Below are 25,530 nucleotides of genomic sequence, written 5' to 3'. Positions count from 1 at the left end.
AACCCCTACAGTTTAATATAAATGTTATATTCTATTTCACATTTTCTTTCCCAGCCAGCTCCTCAGATGGTGCAAGAGGGCTGGAGGAGAAAGATGGAGAGGGGGATCGAGAGAGTTAAGGAGAGTGTGGATGCAGAGATGAAGGAAGGCACTGTGGAGGTTCTCTATGAGCTGCTGGAGAAGATCCAGAAGAAAAGAGAGAAGGTGGAAATAAAGGAGAAGCTGTTGGAGAAGGGAGTGGAGTGCGCAAAAGAGGCACTGAAGTCGAGGAGGGAAGAGGTAGAGAGGAAGAAGACTGAGGTGGCCAGGCAGGGAGATGTGGTGGAGAAGGAGAAGCAGAGGGCGACAAATAGAAGAAAAAAGTGGAGAAGCAGAGGAAGGAGGTAGAGATGAAAGACAAGGGGCTGGATAGACAGAAAGAGAAACTGGAGAAGCAGAGGGAGGAGGTAGAGATGAAAGACAAGGGGCTGGATAGACAGAAAGAGAAAGTGGAGAAGCAGAGGGAGGAAGTAGAGATGAAAGACAAGGGGCTGGATAGACAGAAAGAGAAAGTGGAGAAGCAGAGGGAGGAAGTAGAGATGAAAGACAAGGGGCTGGATAGACAGAAAGAGAAACTGAAGAAGCAGAGGGAGGAGGTAGAGATGAAAGACAAGGGGCTGGATAGACAGAAAGAGAAACTGGAGAAGAAGAGGGAGGAGGTAGAGATGAAAGACAAGGGGCTGGATAGACAGAAAGAGAAACTGGAGAAACAGAGGGAGGAGGTAGAGATGAAAGACAAGGGGCTGGATAGACAGAAAGAGAAACTGGAGAAGCAGAGGGAGGAGGTAGAGATGAAAGACAAGGGGCTGGATAGACAGAAAGAGAAACTGAAGAAGCAGAGGGAGGAGGTAGAGATGCAAGACAAGGGGCTGGATAGACAGAAAGAGAAACTGGAGAAGCAGAGGGAGGAGCTAGAGATGAAAGACAAGGGGCTGGATAGACAGAAAGAGAAACTGGAGAAGCAGAGGGAGGAGGTAGAGATGAAAGACAAGGGGCTGGATAGACAGAAAGAGAAACTGGAGAAGCAGAGGGAGGAGGTAGAGATGAAAGACAAGGGGCTGGATAGACAGAAAGAGAAAGTGGAGAAGCAGAGGGAGGAGGTAGAGATGAAAGACAAGGGGCTGGATAGACAGAAAGAGAAAGTGGAGAAGCAGAGGGGGGAAGTAGAGATGAAAGACAAGGGGCTGGATAGACAGAAAGAGAAACTGAAGAAGCAGAGGGAGGAGGTAGAGATGCAAGACAAGGGGCTGGATAGACAGAAAGAGAAACTGGAGAAGCAGAGGGAGAAAGAGGGAGAAGCAGAGGGAGGAGGTAGAGATGAAAGACAAGGGGCTGGATAGACAGAAAGAGAAAGTGGAGAAGCAGAGGGAGGAGGTAGAGATGAAAGACAAGGGGCTGGATAGACAGAAAGAGAAACTGGAGAAGCAGAGGGAGGAGGTAGAGATGAAAGACAAGGGGCTGGATAGACAGAAAGAGAAACTGAAGAAGCAGAGGGAGGAGGTAGAGATGAAAGACAAGGGGCTGGATAGACAGAAAGAGAAACTGAAGAAGCAGAGGGAGGAGGTAGAGATGAAAGACAAGGGGCTGGATAGACAGAAAGAGAAACTGAAGAAGCAGAGGGAGGAGGTAGAGATGAAAGACAAGGGGCTGGATAGACAGAAAGAGAAACTGGAGAAGCAGAGGGAGGAGGTAGAGATGAAAGACAAGGGGCTGGATAGACAGAAATAGAAACTGGAGAAGAAGAGTAATAAGCTGAAAATATTGGAGAAAGTTGGAGTTGGAAAAGGAGAAAGAGATGTCGGAGGAGAAGAAGAAGATGATAATGGAAAGGTTGAACCTGGATGTGGATGAGAGACTGAAGAAAACTACAAGAACAGGAGAGATTATTAAAAAGAAGGAAGGAGATGGACAGAATGAAAATAGATGTGGAAGAGAAGGCAAAGATGGAGGTGAAGAAAGTGAAAGAAGAGTTGGAGGGATTGGAGAAGAAGATTAAAGAGGGAAAAGAGATGGAGAGAGAGAGAAATGGAGATGGAGGAGTTTGAGAAGAGGAAGGAAGAGGAGGTGGAGCGTGTGAAGCTGGAAATGGAGGAGAAGCTGAAAATGGAGGTAGAGAGGTTGAAGCTTATGAAGGTAAAGATGGAGGAAAATTGGAAGACCAAAATGGAGAGAGTGATATAGTTGATTGTGGAAGAGAAGATAAACGAGAGAAATTAGTTTGACTGTAAGAGAGAGGATGTGGACGAGAGGAGTTGGAAGGAGTGATGGAGAAGATGAAAGAAAAGGAGGAGATGTTTAAGAAGGAGGTGGAGAAGATGAAGCTGGAGAAGGAGAAGGCGGTGAAGGAAGTGAGGAGGGAAAGAGAGTGTGAGAGAGTGGATTGAGAGAGCGGTGTGAGAGAGTGGATTGAGAGAGCGGTGTGAGAGAGTGGATTGAGAGAGTGGTGTGAGAGAGTGGTGTGAGAGAGCGGTGTGAGAGAGTGGATTGAGAGAGCGGTGTGAGAGAGTGGATTGAGAGAGTGGTGTGAGAGAGTGGATTGAGAGAGTGGTGTGAGAGAGTGGATTGAGAGAGTGGTGTGAGAGAGTGAATTGAGAGAGTGGTGTGAGAGAGTGGTGTGAGAGAGCGGAGGAGACCTTCTGTAATTGTCCTACAGCATACGATACAGGTGCCTCTATTGCCACAGCTACTAATCAGTAGAATTAGCTTGAATGTATGTAGCCAGAGCCACTATTCAATTGCGATTGAATGGACTCTAGACAGAATTAAATTGAGATTGAATGGACTCCAGGTACCATGCTACTGTGGATGTACTAAACCTTTTTTTCACTTTCAGATTCACAGATGGGACATCTGCAGTGATTACATCTCTGATCTCATCAAAAAGGAATAGGATGGAGGGAGGAACACACATGCACGCACGCACACGCACAACACTCCCATTTTTCTACAATTAGTTCTTTAAAAACATTACATTTCAAATAAAGGCAAGCAAAGACAAAGTGGTTGTCCTAGGTATAAATTGACCACAGATTTAAGGGTTATTAAAAAGTAAGAAAGTTGTACTAAACTCAAAAAGAATTTTCTATTATCTTCTAAAAATTTATGGGATTACAGAATAAATGGAAATTAAAATGTAACAGCAGGAACTCTTACAGACTGGGCCAAGAGCATGATTTTTTTTTTTTTTTTACCTCTACTACTACTGTACTAATACTACTACTACTACTACTGTACTTCTACTACTGCTACTACTACTGTTGTACTACTGCTACTGTACTACTACGACTGCTATTACTACTACTGCTGTACTGCTATCGTATTACTATTGTACTACTGCTACAACCACTACTGCTGCTACTGCTACTACTACTGTACTACTACAACTACTACTACTACTGCTACTACTGTACTACCACTACTGCTGCTACTACTACTGTACTACCACTACTGCTGCTATTACTACTACTACTACTACTACTACTACTACTGTACTACCACTACTGCTGCTACTGCCACTGTACTACTGTACTACTACTACTGTTCTACCACTACTGCTGCTACTACTACTACTACTACTACTACTACTACTACTACTACTGTACTACCGCTACTGCTGCTACTGCTACCACTGTACTACTACTACTGCTACTACTAGTACTGTACTACCATTACTGCTGCTACTACTACTACTACTACTACTGTACTACCGCTACTGCTGCTACTACTACCACTGTACTACTACTACCGCTACTACTAGTACTGTACTACCACTACTGCTACTACTACTACTACTACTACTGTACTACTACTACTACTGTACTACTACTACTGCTGCTACTACTGTACTACTACTACTGCTACTACTACTGTACTACTACTACTACTACTTCTACTGTACTACCACTACTGCTACTACTACTGTACTACTACTACTACTACTACTACTACTACTACCACTACTGCTGCTACTACTACTGTACAACTATTACTACTACTACTACTACTGCTACTACCTCTACTGCTGCTACTACTACTACTACTACTGTACCACTACTGTACTACCACTACTGCTGCTACTACTACTACTACTACTACTGTACTACTACTACTACTACTACTACTACTGCACTGCTATCGTATTACTATTGTACTACTGCTTCTACCACTACTGCTTCTGCTACTACTACTACTGTACTACTACTACTCCTACCACTACTACTACTACTACTGTACTACTACTACTACTACTACTGCACTGCTATCGTATTACTATTGTACTACTGCTTCTACCACTACTGCTTCTGCTACTACTACTACTGTACTACTACTACTACTGCTACTACTGCTACTACTGTACTACTACTACTGTACTACTACTACTCCTACCACTACTACTACTACTACTGTACTACTACTACTGTACTACTACTACTACTACTGTACTACTACTACTGCTACTACTGCTACTACCACTACTGCTGCTACTACTACTACCACTGTATTACTACTACTGCTACTATTACTACTACTACTGTACTACTACTACTGCTACTACTGCTAGTACTACTACTGCTACTGCTGTACTGATATCGTATTACTATTGTACTGCTGCTACTACCACTACTGCTGCTACTACTACTACTACTGTACTACTACTACTACTGTACTACTACTACTACTACTACTGTACTACTAATGCTGTACTACTACTACTACTACTACTACTGCTGTACTGCTATCGTATTACTATTGTACTACTGCTACTACCACTACTGCTGCTACTACTACTACTACTACTGTACTACTACTACTACTGCTACTACTACTGCTACTGTACTACTACTACTGTACTACTACTACTGCTACTACTACTACTACTACTACTGATGTACTGCTATCGTATTACTATTGTAGTACTGCTACTACCACTACTGCTGCTACTACTACTACTGTACTACTACTACTACTACTACTACTACTACTACTACTACTGCTGTACTGCTATCGTATTACTATTGTACTACTGCTGCTACTACTACTACTACTCTGCTACTACTCTGCTACTACTACTGCTACTACTACTACTACTGTACTGCTACTACTGTACTACTGCTACTATACTACTACTACTGTACTACTACTACTACTACTACTGTACTACTACTACTTTACTACTATCTACTACTACTACTACTGTACTATTACTACTGCTACTACCACTACTGCTGCTACTACTCCTACTACTACTGTACTACTACTACTGCTACTACTACTGTACTACTACTACTGCTACTACCACTACTGCTGCTGCTACTACTACTACTACTGTATTACTACTACTGCTACTACTACTACTACTACTGTACTACTACTACTGCTACTACTACTACTGATACTGCTGTACTGCTATAGTATTACTATTGTCTACTGCTACTACCACTACTGCTGCTACTACTACTACTACTACTGTACTACTACTCCCACTGTACTACTCCTACTACTACTGTACTACTACTGCTGTACTACTATTACTACTACTACTACTTCTACTACTGCTGTACTGCTATCGTATTACTATTGTACTACTGCTACTGCCACTACTGCTGCTACTACTACTACTACTACTACTGTACTATGACTACTGCTACTACTACTACAACTACTACTGCTGTACTGCTATCGTATTACTATTGTACTACTGCTACTACCACTACTGCTGCTACTACTACTTCTACTACTGTACTACTACTACTACTGCTACTACTACTACTGTACTACTACTACTAATACTACTACTACTACTGTACTGCTATCATATTACTATTGTACTACTGCTACTACCACTACTGCTGCTACTACTACTACTGCTACTGTACTACTACTACTGTACTACTACTACTGCTACTACTAATACTACTACTACTACTGCTGTACTACTACTACTACTACTACTACTACTGCTGTACTGCTATCGTATTACTATTGTACTACTGCTACTACCACTACTGCTGCTACTACTACTACTACTCTGCTACTACTACTGCTACTACTACTACTACTGTACTATTACTACTGCTACTACTACTACTGCTACTACTAGTAGTACTACTGCTACTACCTCTACTACTGCTGCTACTACTACTGCTGTACTACTACTACTGTACTACTGCTACTACTAGTACTGTACTACCACTACTGCTGCTACTACTACTGCTGCTACTACAACTGCTACTACTACTGTACTACTACTACTGTACTACTACTACTGCTGTACTACTACTACTGTACTACTACTACTGCTGCTACTACTACTACTGCTACTACTACTACTACTGTTGCTACTACTACTAGTACTACTGTACTATTACTACTGTACTACTACTACTGTACTACTGCTACTACTACTACTACTGTACTACTGCTACTACTACTACTACTGCTGGTACTACTACTAGTACTACTGTACTATTACTACTGTACTACTACTACTACTGCTACTACTACTACTACTGCTACTACTGTACTACTATTATTACTACTACTACATCCAAAATACATCTACAGTATACGGCTAAGAACAACAATGCAATGTCAAAACAAGTTGGCGTTGAGGTTAAACAAAGTGTGCTTTATCAATTTACCAGATTTTTGGGGGAAAAATCAAGCGTCAAAATTGTTGCAATACTTTTTGTATAAAAAATCTTAAATTACAGCTCAAATTGATCAATTTCTTATTGTGATTGTGATTCATCACAGCAAATTGTGATTCATCACAGCAAATCCTGTAATTAACTCAATTAAAATATTTATCGTTTGACAGCCCTAGAAAGAATAAATAAAAACTGACACTACTGTTAAAGTTCATCATATAGTGTGTGTGTATGTTGTGTGTGTGACATAGGCTTGTGTGTGTGCAATGCATGTACTCATTAGTGTAGGTGTTTACCTGCTCAGGTGAATCTCCGGGGCAGTAGGGGGTAGCAGGATAAACAGGTGGATGAACTGAGCTGAAAGTAAGGTCAGAGGTCAGAAGAATGAAGAAGATTAACGGGCAAATTCACATGACCCTGCTCATCCTTCTATGACCTTTGACCCTGTCAGAAGCAGCTGAGTCGCACCTGTCTCTGCATGCCTCTAACTGGGGGAGTCAAGACAGATTGAAATAGGCCAAACCTTACACAATCACTCTATATTTGTATGACTTTTAGTCGTTTTTAATGGTTAATTTACAATATACACCCTGCGTGTGTGTGCGTGTATGTGATTGGGGAATGGGTGGAGCTTGGAGACTAGGGGGTAAGAGAGACCGGGGCGAGGGTGGAAGTTGATGTTCCTGGTCCTGGGGGAAGAGCAACAAAAGCGGATCAGTATTAGTAACAGGAAACGCCTGCAGCGCAAACTGGAACCTTGTACCTCCTTATCTAGGGGGCAAGTGAGTCTCTGTATCGCTTTCCCATACATACCTGATCCGTCTGATAAGATCCTGTTGGTGTCTTAAAGATCTCAGCTTACCAAAAAATCCCCAAGAAACAGCCAAGAGGCAGGGAGGCCCCAGAGACAGGCCTCACAATGGCACCAGTGACAGTTGATGACAGTGATCGTGATAATTATGAGATTATTAAAAGCATTTAGCACCATCTGTAATAATTTATGTCATGAATCACTCATGGCATTGTTGTGAGACTAGGTCACACTGGCATGGAGGGGAATGGTTGCTGTTGTGCCAAGTATGTGCATTATTGTGAACGGTCGTGCATATTTCTGTTTGTATGTGATACTTCAGCATTCTGGAGTGTCAAGTGTATAACACAGGAGGTTGGTGACACCTTAATTGGGGAGGACGGGCTCGTGGTAATGGCTGGAGCGGAATAAGTGGAATGGTACCAAATACATCAAACACATGGTTTCCATGGTTTCCATGTGTTTGATGCCAATTCCATTTGCTCTGCTCCAGCCGTTATTATGAGCTGTCCTTCCCTCAGCAGCCTCAAACTGGTGTATGATGTGTGTATTGACTTACAGTAGGTTACAATCTGTGGGAACCTGTGGTCCCTGGACAGTAGTGTGATGGCTGAGATTGGAAAGGACATAATGAGAACAGGGCAGAGCCACACACACACACACACACACACACACACACACACACACAGCCATCACTCTGTCACTCCAGATGTCAGGTTACTTAGAGAAAGTGACCAGCCGAGGCAACTGTTGGAGTTTTAAGTCAAAGTCATTTTCCGTTGTAAGGATCAATACAGGGCGTGCAGTCAGGCAGGTCACCCGTGATTTAAGTCAGTATTCGACGTCCAATCTCCATCTGAGGACGTCAGGAGGTGACCTGGAAACCAGCCACTAGGGGCAACAGTGAGTGCTGTTACCATCAACTTGTTGGTGCAGTAATTAACTCTTCAGATATTAGTCTCACAATCAAGGGACAGGAAGGGACTCCAGCCGACAGATGGACAGACCGAAAGACAGATGGACAGACAGACCGAAAGACAGATTGGAAGACAGATGTAAAGCCCTGATTTTGTGGCACGCCATGCCAGCTCTCTCTCTCTCAACTGCTTCCCCTTTTTTCCTGTGTTCTGGAGGGTTTTAGGTTGTAGTGTTTTTTTCTATCTTCCTGAAAAGGTAAGACGATCCATCTCCTTTCTTTCCCGGAGAACAATGCCAGAAGGTCGGTGCTGCTGGCACAGACTGCAGAGTGTTCAGAGAGTTCACTGCTGGAACGCTCCACTGTGAATCACACTGCTGCTAAACTCTGACGATCATCTCTCCTGATTCCTATGAGAAATCGAGAGATTAAAACATTGTGGACCGGGAGGTAGGTCTCCTCTATTCCACGGTCACAGTCAATTCAGAGACGTTGAAGCCAAACAAGGTGTGACCTGTCTCTGCTAATGTCAGACTACTCACTCTACCCACCCACTCTACTCACAGGTCAAAGTATCTATATGGTTATTCAACTTAGATTATAGAGACAAGGTTATGTTTTGGAGACAGCCTTTCTAAACCATCACACACAGTGATTAAACACTGTATCTGGAGACCCTATTAAAATAAATCCTAAAGGGTGAGCTTTTGTTCAGACATTCTCAGTCCTGGTCTTTGAAAGCTATTACTCCAACGTCTGGAGATTACTGCAGAGTTGTCCAATACTTTTGAAAGCCTGTCCTGCCCAAAAGTATAACTACATTACAGCACAGTACACAGTCAGATACCACAGTACAGTCACATGCTTGAGTATTCAGTCCTAGTTCTTTTAGAGTACAGGATTTCATCTCACTTACTGTCCCCATTAACCTACTTTTACAACTCAATGTAGTCGTCAGATACTTTATTTTATAGAGAGCTCAATTGAAATCCCCGTCATAATTCCTAGTTCTCATATGGTTTCCTTTTCATGTGGTTAGTAAGTATGAGGAATGCCCCCTGGGAAGGTCTACAGGTACTGTACCACAGACACCCTGTCATGACTCACTACTGCTGGAGCCCCTCGGTCTGGGAAAGCACTCTTAATCAGAAACTCTGAGTGTCTGTGTCTGTCTCTCTGTGTGTGTCTGTGTGTGTCTGTCTGTCGGTCATTCGGTCACCTGGTCGGCCACTTGAAGCTGCTTTCTGTCTGATAGTTCGCCAATCTGTCTGTCTCCCTGCCTGTGTCTTTCTGACTGCCTGGACTCTATACGTGTCTGTGTTTGTCAGTCGGTCTGTGTGTCCTATCTGTAGCGGGTCCATGACAGGGTCAGATCCAGATGTGGAGGTGAAAGGTGGACTTTTGATCGGTCCTACTGAAACCTTGTTTATGCTTTTTGTGACCAGTAGAGGTGAGGGTGTGAGAAAAATGGGACTGACACAATCTGGACTGAAATCTGTATTTTTTTCCCTTTCCCTTTGCTTAGGTCAGTCCCTTTTCTCCCTCCACCCCCACTTCACTGGCCTAGCCACCACAACCATCTACCTCCTCCACTTTCCTCACTGCAATCTGAGACGGGTGTTGGGTCACAAACAGTCGTGTTCAGTGGGGTCAGAGTCATGCTTCTATTTTGAAGCCCAGCTATAAACAATGTGCAGATTGGATTACAGAGAAAATAAATGAACTAACTGCAGAAAATCCATTAGCCATCAATAAACAGTGAACTGCAGCGGAACAGAGCTCCTTTCTCACATTGCCTTGCATGTTCATAGTTGACCTTTGTAGCTGAAGGCAATGAATTATGGGAAGTGCTGTCTGTGCATGTCCAAGATATCACTGAAGGAGCACTAATGTTTTTTGTTTGATAAAGTCGGCTTTTTGGAACGCTAGATCTGCATTATAGCGAGCTTGACATTTAACGCGCATCGTTTACTGTGAATGTGATCGTCGCCAACGTCGGGGATAATATTTTTAAAGCCTGGGCTTGGTATACCTGTTACATAGGCCAGTAAACAACTTTTAAAATGTAACAATTTCAAAAACGGATAACATTTTCACACTCCCTCTCCCTGTTGTACATTTAGTACTAACCTTAATTGGCACAAAACAATATTTTCTATGGGGTTGAATGGCTGTGGTTAATGTCCGTAATTGAATTTGGGTAAAGGGGGCTGTAAGCTCAGGCAGGCAGGCAGCTGCAGCAGGGCCCGCCCGTCCCTCTCTCCCTCGGGAGTCTGAGTCTGTGGCCACCATGCCCACCCAGGATGGGGCCAGGGAGGCCAGGCCTCCTCCATCTGCTCATGGGCTGAGACTTTGGGCCCTGGGTACTGGGTCCTAGATCTGGGTCTGTAGTCTGGGGTGAGATCCTGAGGCTTGCTGGTTGGCAGTGTGGTAGAGCAGGGTGTGGTGTCTGCTTACATCCACCGGGCTGGGCTTCCAGGGCTGAGGGAGGGGAGAGGTGGAGAGGTCTGATCCATCTGATTCCAGAGGTGAAATAGAGACATGTCAGTGGTTGTGGATGGGAGCTCTGGGGATTCAACTATGTACCCTATGATCCCAGGTCTGGTTTTGTGTACCATTGATATAAATCATAGTTTTATCTCTGGTACAAGGTGTGACTCCAATGTCATCCCTAGAAACTGAGGTGTGCCATGGCTGTATCCTACCAGCTTCGGGGACACTTCAGATTTGGTTAGAGCACACAGTATTGGAGAGAGGAACCTGGGCAGAGCACGGATGGTGGATTTAAAATAGAAAAGCAAAACTTTGAGTTGCTTTATAAAGAATCCTGAGTGCTGTAAATATACATGCTGGAGGAAATGAAGTTGTCGTGGGAACGGTTAGGCTTCTCCACAGGAAGAAGAAATGACCAATTCTGCTCTTCCCTTTCTGCTACTTTCTTTCTCAGCGTTAAAAATTCCAGGGTGGAAATTCTGAGCGTAATCCGAAAACATGAAAAGGAAATTACTTTAAATATGAAACCTTGCAAAACCGCCACATATTTCCATAGGTTTCCACACAGCTTACAACAGCTGCTGGTACAGTTCCGCCCGCAGTTGTTACAATTTCAGTCTCTCAGTCTCAGTCAATGGACCAGACAGTTAGAGTATCCCATGTTAGATGTACTAACCCATCTCACATGACCAAGCCCGGCCTGCTACAGGGTAACCCCTGATCTCTATCTCTCTATCTGGAGTACACATGACCGTTCTGTATCTGGGTCATTGTGACAGTAAACCATGAGGATAAAGGGGCAACATGCTCAACTCTACACCTTCAAAGGGGTAGAAGCCAACAGTCCCAACTAGAGCCATGTATTTAGAGAGTTGTGCCATCATGTTTTTATTGTTTATATTGTCATTCTGATTCAGTTACATTATTTAAATATTCCCCATGTCAAAACGTCTAATCAAATCAAATGTTATTTGTCACATGCTTCATAGTTGTAGACTAACAGTGAAATGCTTATTTACGGGCCCTTCCCTACAATGCAGAGAGAAAATAGAGCAGTTATAGAAAGATAATAACACAAGGAATAAATACACAATGAATAATGATAACTTGGCTGTATACACAGGGTACCAGTACTGAGTCAATGATAACTTGGCTGTATACACAGGGTACCAGTACTGAGTCAATGATAACTTGGCTGTATACACAGGGTACCAGTACTGAGTCAATGATAACTTGGCTGTATACACAGGGTACCAGTACTGAGTCAATGATAACCTGGCTGTATACACAGGGTACCAGTACTGAGTCAATGATAACTTGGCTATATACACAGGGTACCAGTACTGAGTCAATGATAACTTGGCTGTATACGCAGGGTACCAGTACTGAGTCAATGATAACTTGGCTGTATAAGCAGGGTACCAGTACTGAGTCGATGATAACTTGGCTGTATACACAGGGTACCCATACTGAGTCAATGATAACTTGGCTGTATACACGGGGTACCAGTACTGAGTCAATGATAACTTGGCTATATATGCAGGGTACCAGTACTGAGTCAATGATAACTTGGCTGTTTACACAGGGTACCAGTACTGAGTCAATGATAACTTGGCTGTATACGCAGGGTACCAGTACTGAGTCAATGATAACTTGGCTGTATACGCAGGGTACCAGTACTGAGTCAATGATAACTTGGCTGTATACACAGGGTACCAGTACTGAGTCAATGATAACTTGGCTGTATACGCAGGGTACCAGTACTGAGTCAATGATAACTTGGCTGTATACACAGGGTACCAGTACTGAGTCAACGATAACCTGGCTGTATACGCAGGGTACCAGTACTGAGTCAATGATAACCTGGCTGTATACACAGGGTACCAGTACTGAGTCAATGATAACTTGGCTGTATACACAGGGTACCAGTACTGAGTCAACGATAACCTGGCTGTATACACAGGGTACCAGTACTGAGTCAATGATAACTTGGCTGTATACACAGGGTACCAGTACTGAGTCAACGATAACCTGGCTGTATACGCAGGGTACCAGTACTGAGTCAATGATAACCTGGCTGTATACACAGGGTACCAGTACTGAGTCAATGATAACTTGGCTGTATACGCAGGGTACCAGTACTGAGTCGATGTGCCGGGGTACGAGGTCATTGAGGTAGATATGTACATATAGGTAGGGGTAAAGTGAATAGGTAACAGGATAGATAATAAGCAGTAGCAGCAGGCAATTCCTCTGACACTGCCTTGTATAGAGTTCGATGGATGGCAGGGCGCTCGGCCCCAGTGATGTACTGGGCTGTACGCACTACCCTCTGTAGGGCCTTGCGGTCGGATGCCAAGTAATTGCCTTATCAAGTGGTGATGCAGCCTGTCAAGATGCTCTCAATGGTGCAGCTATAGAACTTTTTAAGGATCTAAGGGCCCATGCTGCATCTTTTCAGCCTCCTGAGGGGGCAGAGGCATTGTCATGCCTTCTTCATGACTGTTTTGTTCTGAGTGGACCATGATAATTCCTTAGTGATGTGGACACCGAGGAACTTGAAGCTCTCAACCCGCTCCACTACAGCACCGTCGATGTGAATAGGGGCGTGCTCGGCCCTCCGTTTCCTGTAGTCCACAATCAGCTTTTTTGTCATGCTGATTGAGGGAAAGGCTGTCTCATTGTCGTGGGTGATCAGGCCTACCACTGTAGTGTCATCAGCAAACGTAGCGATGGTGTTCTAGTCATGTGCGTAATGTTAATGAGGCGCTAACATGGCTACCATAGAAAATGAACGTTTTATGTAAATGCACCTTAACAGAAATCTCAGTGGTCAACTCTCTAAAAACATATCTCTCGTCCCAAGTATCAACTGCCACTATTTAAAGTGTTCTGGCCTTTTTCTTTTACTTTTATACATGATAAATGACCATTTTTTTATTCCAATGTTGTCTTGAGTCCCACCACTAAGTACTACTACATGTAGCCTAGCGTTTTTTTGTGAAAGACATGAACTGCTGACTCACCATGACATGGGTTAGGCTATTATTCACTGAGGGAACAGCAGCACACCCTGTCCAGCCATCCCTGCCCATCAGGCTGGGGGTCGCCATGCTTTGCCCATGTGATATGTGACCGTCTGGTTCCAGTGTCTGGTATTGGCCTTGCATCACCCGACCTGGCATACACTCCATATACTTGATATAACATTTCTGCAGCTCTGGGAATAGCAGGGGCTTCCTTCTAACTGGCATCAGCACGTTATCACCTCTTAATTAGCATACTTTTGGACTTTCGTGCTATCTGGTTTTAATGTGCAACCCAACACCCAGTCACCCTAACACAATTTTTACACTGTATAAAAATATCCTTCGGCAATATACGTTCTGAAATTCCATTGGTTCAGATTGGGCCCATATGTGTGAGCTTGACCAATAGGAGGGCCCGTGGAGCATAAGGATCACGTTACCTGTGTGACTGCTGGGTGATTTAAAGAGGCGCAGGTATTTATATCAGCAGTGAAAGTGTCACAGATAGAAGGTCACAGTACTGGGTAAACACTTCAGCTCTCTGTATCACAGAAAAGCCTGCTTGTTAAAACCTGTAGGCAGGGTACATGTACACTAACACTAATACACCCACACAGTGCTGAGCACACGCATACTGCATGTATGCACGGTCACACACGTGGAAGCATGTACGCAGATACACACATACAAACGTATGTACCCACCTACAGACACACACAAGCACATGCACGCACATATACACACACACACATAGCCCTGCTGTGGTGTTCACATGGCCAGGGGCCTGTCCACCTCAATGAAACCTCTAGAGCAGTGTATGTCAATTGAAATGGAGTGTAACCGAAATCAAACGTGCTCGTTTAGTCGGAGGCGATAAAGTGCATATTTGCTCAGTGCTGTAATATGGTTCATTTCCCCATGAAACTCTCTCCACAATAAAGAGCTACTCAGAACACAATGGAGGTGCCACATGTCGGACTGGAGCCGAACCAGCGCGGATACTGTCCTCTTCCAAGTAGGGAGAGAAATGAAAACCACAGCCAAAGTTACTGTCAGCAGACATAATAAGAGAAGGAGAGACAGACTCAGGGTCAGATTTTGACTCTCTCTGCACCTCCCTTCTATGCCTGTTCTAAATGAAAGCTCAGAGCCAGTTTGGCTGCTATTCAGCTGTGAATAAGATGAAAGGTCTGTATCTGTATGTGTGCTGGTAGCTGACTTACTTGGTGATACAAGACAAAATAGTTGTTTATTTACCCTCAACAGCTTCACACTACGTCTCCATGGAATCCATGACCCATAACACCACAGGCTAAACAAATATCAACAAATACCAATTTATATGGAATCAGGAAAGCAAACAAACTTGATCTACAAACAGAATATTACATTTCTGAACACACATCCTGAAGGTTGGTGTCATGGGGGAATATTTTATATGAAAATTCGCTTTGACATTTTATGCCTCTAAAACTCTGAACCGCAGTTATATGTGAGCAATCGGCTCCATTTTGGTACAATCTATTTCCAGGGGCTTAAGATTTACTGATGCTGTTGCCCTTATTTTTTAACATAAATCCCTCATAAGTTCTCAAGCCTTTACGATTGGACTGTTTCAGATTTCATCCTCCTTCCCCATGCTCCCCTGCACTCCCTTGCTCCATGCCTCAGATGGCTCTCATATTTGGCGAGTTGAACGTGTCAACCTGAATTAAGCCAGAGGAGTCGGCTTGGCCAGCGGCTGCCCGCGTGATGGGACACCTGTGACGGTGGTGTCAGGTGAAGGGGCCACCCTCACTGCAGTAACCGTGGTGCCTATCACTTACATACATGACATTACATATTAGTCATGTAGCAGATGTTCTTACTCAGACTCAGAGAATCGTACAACTAGCGCATTCATCAGAAATAAGTAATACAACCATGTGTCACTGTCATTGCAAGTAATACACAAAAATAGCAACTAACTGCAGGATTTTTATGGTCAGTCATCTGTCATCTATATACAGGGGTTGTCTTCTCAGTGTCACAGAATTTGGAGCTTCTGCTGCTGTTCTCTCCACCTTCATAATACTCTCTTTCTAATATCGTCTTGTTCCATCTTCCCTCCCTGGAATTAGGGGAGTGGCGTAGTCAGGGAATGTCAGTCAACACACCCAACCTGTCATAACTCAGTAACCCACAGAACTCTACCAGACAGCATCCTGTCTCTCCAGCTAGTCCTGCTACTCCTCCCACTGGAACCAGTAGAGTACAGATGGCCAGTTTGGGTTAGGATGGGCTGGCAGGGGTGGGTAGACTGGTGTGGGCTGGGCTGGTTGTAGTCACTTGCACAACCAGAGTCAAGTGAGTAGAGAGGTATCATGAGTGTGTTTGACGTAGTGCATAGTGTTTGACGCAGAGGCCCAAATTGTGTTCTAGTGATGCAATGGTTATGGGGTGAAAGGGAAGACAGTTGAGGAGGGAGGGAGGGGGAGAGAGAGAGAGAGAGAGAGAGAGAGAGAGAGAGAGGGAGAGAGAGAGAGAGAGAGAGAGAGAGAGAGAGAGAGAGAGAGAGAGAGAGAGAGAGAGAGAGAGAGAGAGAGAGAGAGAGAGAGAGAGAGAGAGAGAGAGAGAGAGAGAGAGAGAGAGAGAGAGAGAGAGAGAGAGAGAGAGAGAGAGAGAGAGAGAGAGAGAGAGAGAGAGAGAGAGAGAGAGATATGAGGAGGACACAGACTCCCTCCCAGAAACCCAAAGGCCTTGCAGACAGTAATGCACAGTGGAGCATGACTATATACAAACTCTCAGAAGACCCCAAGGAAGGGGTCACAGGTCAAGTTGTTATTTCCACTCCGTGTCTTTAAAAATCTGCAGATGACAATTACGGCGAATTTGATTAACGTAGAGGGCGGTGCAGATATCGGTATATCTAGTTTCACTAACTGTCATTTATATGGCCAGAGGAAGGCAGGGGAGTCCCTTTACTGATGCAGCCCTTCTACAGCCCAGACTTCAAACAAACCTCCCTGGTTCGAAAGACCAGTATTATAACTGGACCTGGAACAAGGCAGAGAGAACAGAGAGAGAGAGAGAGAGAGAGAGAGAGAGAGAGAGAGAGATTTGAGAGAGAGAGAGAGAGGGGGATATTTGAGAGAGAGAGAGGGGAGAGAGATATTTGAGAGAGAGGGAGAGAGAGAGAGAGAGAGAGAGAGGACATGGACATTGCTTTAACAAGTGATTTCCTCAGTCATTTTTCCTTGAGTTTCAATTTTGGTCCCTTTGGTAAAAAGAGGGAGTGGGTTCTCCATCTGATTTCATGATGGCTCAGCCCCGTAGAGCACATACAACCTTCTCTCTCTCCAGTCCAAATCAGCTACCTACTTCCTCTCAATCCGGCCTGGTGCCCCTTCATTAAAGAGAGCTGTCAATTTGTGTTTCTCCCCCTTAGTCCTCTGTTACCTGTACCAGGCTGCACATGACAAAGGCTGTCTGTAGTCGTCCCTCCCGGTCACGATTCGATTGGGCCCAGTTGTTTTTACAAGCGCACTGTGTAAACCCACTGGTTTATTGAGACAGCCACCCCTCTTCTCTTTCCTCCCCCCCTCTTTGTCAATGGCCGGTACGGATGAGTAGCCAGCACCTATAAATAGCCTTCTTCATTAAATCAGTTGTTCTTTTAATTTCAACTTAAATCAAGAATGACTTATGTGGGGCAGCTGGTTCTAATAGAGAAAGAGAGCTCCTTGTCTCAAGTAAAAGCAACATTATTTTCAGCCACTAGGCTTGTGTCATTTGGGGGTCCTTGGTGTTATCAACCTCTCCAGAAAACATCCGCACCCTACCCTGATGCATTCAGAGATTTATTTTTCTTTCAATTAAATAAATGGTTTGGTAATTAAATTCCTGCACCGGATTTGAGTCTAATGGCCAATGCTGACAAGTGTTAATGTATGGGGAGAGGGTTTTGAGACGAAACACGCTGTCCTCGCCTCGTTAGCCCCCCCCGCCACACACACACACCCCAACCCCCAGCCACTCCCTCCTAAGTCCCCCTTGAATCTGCAAGCAATTTTGCCTGTGATGGCAATCACCCTCCTCTGCCAGTGAGACATTTTCATTAATCTGCTAACCTAATGCACAGCGCTCACTCAGCAACACCAAGACACATTTCTGACCCATTTTTTTCCCTCACCGAGACAAAAATTCTTGAAGTGAGCCGTTGTTTGAAAGCGTTTTGTGGTCTCTGGCAGTGGTGGCTGATGGAAATTTGCTGAGTTGGAGCCATGAGAAGTTGCAGCTGTCTCACTAGAGCCTGGCCACAACTGGAAGTCTCAGACCTTGGCTTCTGGTCAAATGCAGCCAGAACCGGAGTCCTTTTTCCCCCTCTCTCTTTCTCTCTCCCTCTCTCTCTCTCTCTCTCTCTCTCTCTCTCTCTCTCTCTCTCTCTCCTTCCTCCCTCCTACTTCCCCCTCTCATTATCTTTCTCTCTGTAAGCCCCCTTCCTCCTTCTCTCTCTCTCTATCTCCCTCACCCTCTCTCTCTCTCTCTCCTTCCTCCCTCCTACTTCCCTCTCTCCTTATCTTTCTCTCTGTCAGCCCCCTTCCTCCTTCTCTCTCTCTCTCTCTCTCTCTCTCTCCTTCCTCCCTCCTACTTCCCTCTCTCCTTATCTTTCTCTCTGTCAGCCCCCTTCCTCCTTCTCTCTCTCTCTCTCTCTCCTTCCTCCCTCCTACTTCCCTCTCTCCTTATCTTTCTCTCTGTCAGCCCCCTTCCTCCTTCTCTCTCTCTCTCTCTCTCCTTCACCCTCTCTCTCTCTCTCCTTCCTCCCTCCTACTTCCCTCTCTCCTTATCTTTCTCTCTGTCAGCCCCCTTCCTCCTTCTCTCTCTCTATCTCCGTCACCCTCTCTCTCTCTCTCTCTCCTTCCTCCCTCCTACTTCCCCCTCTCCTTATCTTTCTCTCTGTCAGCCCCCTTCCTCCTTCTCTCTCTCTCTATCTCCCTCACTCTCTCTCTCTGCCCTGTGAAAGTTGAGAATAGGTGTTGCGTCTGCTAAATGACTAAAATGTCTAAATAAAAAAAAGGATAATCCTATTACCTTATCCCCAGGTCTTCATTTCCATGTGTTGGGTTAGGAGATTGTGTCCCTCCCTGATTTGCTAGAAATCAAATGAAGCGCTTCAGGCTGTGTTTACAGGACCTCCTGAGCTGCCGGCCCAAACACACACACATTTCTACCCAGAACACACTCGGTCTGCAGTCTGCACTCTGCAGAGGCACTGGAGAGGACACGAGTGGAGAGTCATTTGTCAAGAAATTTGTGTGTGTGTGCAAATGTTTGTGTGTGTCTGTGTGCGTGGGTGCGTACATGTGTGTGTGTGTGTGTCTGACTTCCTCTATGAGTGAGGCAGCCACTTGTCCACTGGAGGGATCTGACGAATGTAATCCTCTCCAAGTTGCAGGACTACTGCTACATACCTCTCTAATAGCAGGTTGAATATCAACAAGACAGTCATTTAGCACGTTCCCAACATCTGCTTTCTGTCCTTCGTGAAAGTGTCTAGGCCTCATTTCCACACCCAGGCTCACTCCTACACTCTCATACTGACATGTGCATGGACATACTCACTCATACACTAACCCCAGGCCAGAGAGCCCCAACAAACATACACTATATGCATTCACAATATACAGTCCATTTACAAACATGGTCACCCATACTTAAACATAAACAAAGACATCCGTCTCCATCTTGGCAGTAAGCCTACGGTATATTGCACCTAAAATGACAGTGTGTTAAAATAAGCTTTATTGTGTCGTTTCTCATAGAGTCTCGAGCATTTGACAAAAGCTATACAGTCAGGTTCACAGTATTATGAAATGTCCACCATATTTGCTTTATATCCTGCATGAAAAAAGGTTATTGCTTGTTAAGAACATGTTGTGCCTGCAGCTTCACACAATCTAGTCTAAATAATAATTGTGCCAATTCAAACTCTTTGTTATTTAATATGTAATGTTTTGACTAACTCTACAAGAGTCTACATTTGATCCCTTGTATCTCTGCTCTTCATTGCCCTGGTCTGCCCTCTATGCCCTCTCCAGAATGACCTTAGGTGAAACTGTAGTCTAAGGTCGACTCGCCCCACTCAACCCGCAGGTCGTTTGATTGACACACTCCCCCCGGCCCAGAGGATGGGTGGCTGATTGAGGCCTGGCATGCCATTCTCCACTGCTGCTCCTCTATGATTGGTTCTCATCACCAGGACATCTGAAAGACCATGCTGTCCCTCTTCTATGCTGATTTTCCAGCCTCTCTCCACTTTCCCTTCGCACGGCTCGCACAGCAGCAGCCACCGGCTCCCCGAACAGCCGAATGGAACCAATTTAGACCCCTCCAGCAAGGTGGTTTTGATGACATTTGAAATGCTCACAACGTAAACATGGCTTATAAACACCCTAGGTCAAGAGAAGTTTAGAAAGGACTTTTGTAAACACTAGAAAAGGGCTCCTTTTGACAGATGGGTTGTCAAGTATTTCAAATATCATTTAATTTGTCATTCAGTGTCCAGATATTATATGAATATGTACCTGCAAAAATAAATTGGGCATGGAAAAGAAAATTCAGGCCCTACACCTTAATAACTTCTCATTAGTGAGCTCAGTAAATATGGTGGGCAAATCAAGGTGACTGTGGTCAGCACCTTTAGAGAAACACAAATACACACTGCTTTAAGGACTCATGTCAATGCTAATATAAAGCACAGAGGAAAACACAAATGTCTGCAGCGACCAGAAAATAAACACAAAGACGATAGGAAAAATATACTGTGTGTTACATCTTTTATGTTCCTGCCAAGAGGGACATTCCGGTTATTCAGTTCACCAGGGATGTTGTGGCAGGAAAATAACAAACACGCAATAAATACTGGGATTGACATCATATGTCTGGTTTACCATACGTATGACATGGAATTTCCAGCTTTCTAAATTGTCAATCTATTTGTTTTAGTTTGTGTACTAAATAGGTCATTAAGTGTTCATTCAACCCCACTAATGATCAGACAGTAGTATTGCAGTATTTCCATGATGGTCCTCCGCTCCAACAGGGGACACTAAAAGAGAACTGGTATGTCTAACACAGCTTGACCTTTGCCCCTCTTACAGAACATAATGTTTAGTTTGGGCTAAAGGATGTACAGAGAGAAGGAAAAATCCTCTCTGTTTTTGTTCCAACCTTGAGTTTTCAGAGATGACAGGTTGGTTCTTTGCCGGCATCGGCACAGTAAACGTCTCTCTTTGCAGCTCAGGCTTCTTAATTGATCCTCCATTAGAGCTTTATAGAGACCATGTCCATCTTGATTGCCTTTTATGTTTGCCATTTAAAAATATCAAAGTCTTTCTTTAACTCCTTATCATGCTGCTCAGTTTTATGTTCTCCTCAAACTGGGAGCGCCGCTCAGCATCTTTACTGTATAATGGGGAGGATTCAGTTACATGGCCTCTTCATTTATGTGTCAGGCTGGCACCATTTTACTACCGGAAAATAGAGAAAAAAATGAGAGAGGGAGAGAGAGAGGGAGGGAGAGAGAGAGAGAGAGAGAGAGAGAGAGAGAGAGAGAGAGAATGATAGCGACAGACAACCAGAGAGAGAGAGAAAATGATAGCGACAGGGACAACCAGAGAGAGAGAGAGAGAAAATGATAGCGACAGACAACCAGAGAGAGAGAGAGAGAAAATGATAGCGACAGACAACCAGAGAGAGAGAGAGAGAAAATGATAGCGACAGAGACAACCAGAGAGAGAGAGAGAAAATGATAGCGACAGACAACCAGAGAGAGAGAGAAAATGATAGCGACAGACAACCAGAGAGAGAGAGAGAAAATGATAGCGACAGAGACAACCAGAGAGAGAGAGAAAATGATAGCAACAGACAACCAGAGAGAGAAAAAGAGAAAATGATAGCGACAGACAACCAGAGAGAGAGAAAATAATAGCGACAGACAACCAGAGAGAGAGAGAGAAAATGATAGCGACAGACAACCAGAGAGAGAGAGAGAGAAAATGATAGCGACAGTGACAACCAGAGAGAGAGAGAGAAAATGATAGCGACAGAGACAACCAGAGAGAGAGAGAGAAAATGATAGCGACAGACAACCAGAGAGAGAGAGAGAAAATGATAGCGACAGACAACCAGAGAGAGAGAGAGAGAAAATGATAGCGACAGACAACCAGAGAGAGAGAGAGAAAATGATAGCGACAGACAACCAGAGAGAGAGAGAGAGAAAATGATAGCGACAGAGACAACCAGAGAGAGAGAGAGAGAAAATGATAGCGACAGAGACAACCAGAGAGAGAGAGAGAGAAAATGATAGCGACAGACAACCAGAGAGAGAGAGAAAATGATAGCGACAGACAACCAGAGAGAGAGAGAGAAAATGATAGCGACAGAGACAACCAGAGAGAGAGAGAGAGAGAGAGAAAATGATAGCGACAGAGACAACCAGAGAGAGAGAGAGAAAATGATAGCGACAGAGACAACCAGAGAGAGAGAGAGAGAAAATGATAGCGACAGACAACCAGAGAGAGAGAGAGAAAATGATAGCGACAGACAACCAGAGAGAGAGAGAGAGAAAATGATAGCGACAGAGACAACCAGAGAGAGAGAGAATGATAGCGACAGAGACAACCAGAGAGAGAGAGAGAAAATTATAGCGACAGAGACAACCAGAGAGAGAGAGAGAGAAAATGATAGCGACAGACAACCAGAGAGAGAGAGAGAGAAAATGATAGCGACAGACAACCAGAGAGAGAGAGAGAAAATGATAGCGACAGAGACAACCAGAGAGAGAGAGAGAAAAAGAGAGAGAGAGAGAAAATGATAGCGACAGACAACCAGAGAGAGAGAGAGAGAGAGAAAATGATAGCGACAGAGACAACCAGAGAGAGAGAGAATGATAGCGACAGAGACAACCAGAGAGAGAAAATGATAGCGACAGACAACCAGAGAGAGAGAGAGAAAATGATAGCGACAGAGACAACCAGAGAGAGAGAGAATGATAGCGACAGACAACCAGAGAGAGAGAGAAAATGATAGCGACAGGGACAACCAGAGAGAGAGAGAGAGAAAATGATAGCGACAGACAACCAGAGAGAGAGAGAGAGAAAATGATAGCGACAGAGACAACCAGAGAGAGAGAGAGAAAATGATAGCGACAGACAACCAGAGAGAGAGAGAAAATGATAGCGACAGACAACCAGAGGGAGAGAGAGAAAATGATAGCGACAGAGACAACCAGAGAGAGAGAGAGATAGAAAAAACCAGAGAGAGAGAAGAGAGAAAATGATAGCGACAGACAACCAGAGAGAGAGAAATGAGAAGAGACAAATAGCGACAGACAACCAGAGAGAGAGAAAATGAAACAGACAACCAGAGAGAGAGAGAAAATGATAGCGACAGACAACCAGAGAGAGAGAGAGAGAAATGATAGCGACAGGGACAACCAGAGAGAGAGAGAGAAAATGATAGCGACAGACAACCAGACAACAACAGAGAGAGAGAGAGAAAATGATAGCGACAGAGACAACCAGAGAGAGAAAGAAAATGATAGCGACAGACAACCAGAGAGAACAGACAACCAGAGAGAGAGAGAGAAAATGATAGCGACAGACAACCAGAGAGAGAGAGAAATGATAGCGACAGAGACAACCAGAGAGAGAGATAGCGACAGAGACAACCAGAGAGAGAGAGAAAAAATGATAGCGACAGACAACCAGAGAGAGAGAGAGAAAAAATGATAGCAGACAGAGACAACCAGAGAGAGAGAGAGAAAAATGATAGCGACAGACACAACCAGAGAGAGAGAGAGAAAAATGATAGTGACAAAGACAACCAGAGAGAGAGAGAAAATGATAGCGACAGAGACAACCAGAGAGAGAGAGAAGAAAATGATAGCGACAGACAACCAAAGAGAGAAAGAAAATGATAGCGACAGACAACCAGAGAGAGAGAGAAAATGATAGCGACAGACAACCAGAGAGAGAGAGAGAAAATGATAGCGACAGAGACAACCAGAGAGAGAGACAACCAGAGAGAGAGAGAGAAAATGATAGCGACAACCAGAGACAACAACAGAGAGCGACAGAACAACCAGAGAGAGAGAAAAATGATAGCGACAGAGACAACCAGAGAGAGAGAAATGATAGCGACCAGAGAGAGAGAGAGAAAATGATAGCGACAGACAACCAGAGAGAGAAAAATGATAGCGACAGACAACCAGAGAGAGAGAGAAAAATGATAGCGACAGAGACAACCAGAGAGAGAGAAATGATAGCGACAGAGACAACCAGAGAGAGAGAGAAAATGATAGCGACAGACAACCAGAGAGAGAGAGAATGATAGCACAGACAACAGAGAGAGAGAGAGAAAATGATAGCGACAGACAACCAGACAAGACCAGAGAGAGAGAGAAAATGATAGCGACAGACAACCAGAGAGAAAGAGAAAATGATAGCGACAGAGACAACCAGAGAGAGAGAGAAAATGATAGCGACAGAGACAACCAGAGAGAGAGAGAGAAAATGATAGCGAGACAACCAGAGAGAGAGAGAAAAAAATATGACAGACAACCAGAGAGAGAGAGAAAATGATAGCGACAGAGACAACCAGAGAGAGAGAGAGAGAACAAAGAGAGAAAATGATAGCGACAGAGACAACCAGAGAGAGAGAGAGAAAATGATAGCGACAGAGACAACCAGAGAGAGAGAGAAAATGATAGCGACAGACAACCAGAGAGAGAGAGAGAAAGAAAATGATAGCGACAGACAACCAGAGAGAGAGAGAGAGAAAATGATAGCGACAGACAACCAGAGAGAGAGAGAATGATAGCGACAGACAACCAGAGAGAGAGAGAGAGAAAATGATAGCGACAGAGACAACCAGAGAGAGAGAGAGAAAAAATGATAGCGACAGACAACCAGAGAGAGAGAGAGAGAAAATGATAGGGACAGGGACAACCAGAGAGAGAGAGAGAGAAAATGATAGCGACAGGGACAACCAGAGAGAGAGAGAATGATAGCGACAGGGACAACCAGAGAGAGAGAGAGAGAGAGAGAAAATGATAGCGACAGACAACCAGAGAGAGAGAGAGAGAAAATGATAGCGACAAACAACCAGAGAAAGAGAGAGAGAAAATGATAGCGACAGAGACAACCAGAGAGAGAGAGAGAAAATGATAGCGACAGACAACCAGAGAGAGAGAGAGAGAAAATGATAGCGACAGACAACCAGAGAGAGAGAGAATGATAGCGACAGGGACAACCAGAGAGAGAGAGAATGATAGCGACAGGGACAACCAGAGAGAGAAAATGATAGCGACAGACAACCAGAGAGAGAGAGAGAAAAAATGATAGCGACAGAGACAACCAGAGAGAGAGAGAGAAAATGATAGCGACAGACAACCAGAGAGAGAGAGAGAGAAAATGATAGTGACAGACAACCAGAGAGAGAGAGAGAAAATGATAGCGACAGACAACTAGAGAGAGAGAGAGAAAATGATAGCGACAGAGACAACCAGAGAGAGAGAGAGAAAATGATAGCGACAAAGACAACCAGAGAGAG

General features: G+C 44.3%; 1 pseudogene; it reads left to right on the top strand.

The window, feature by feature from the left end:
- Nucleotides 1–2,303: 2,303 nt before the first annotated feature.
- The window catches only part of LOC115144497 (uncharacterized), a 30,639-nt pseudogene continuing 7,412 nt past the window's right edge, over nucleotides 2,304–25,530 (top strand).

This window comes from Oncorhynchus nerka, linkage group LG16 (genome assembly GCF_034236695.1).
Source record: "Oncorhynchus nerka isolate Pitt River linkage group LG16, Oner_Uvic_2.0, whole genome shotgun sequence".
NCBI lineage: Eukaryota > Metazoa > Chordata > Actinopteri > Salmoniformes > Salmonidae > Oncorhynchus > Oncorhynchus nerka.
The sequence above is the reverse complement of the archived record's forward strand: the minus strand, read 5'-3'. Positions and strand labels throughout refer to the sequence as shown.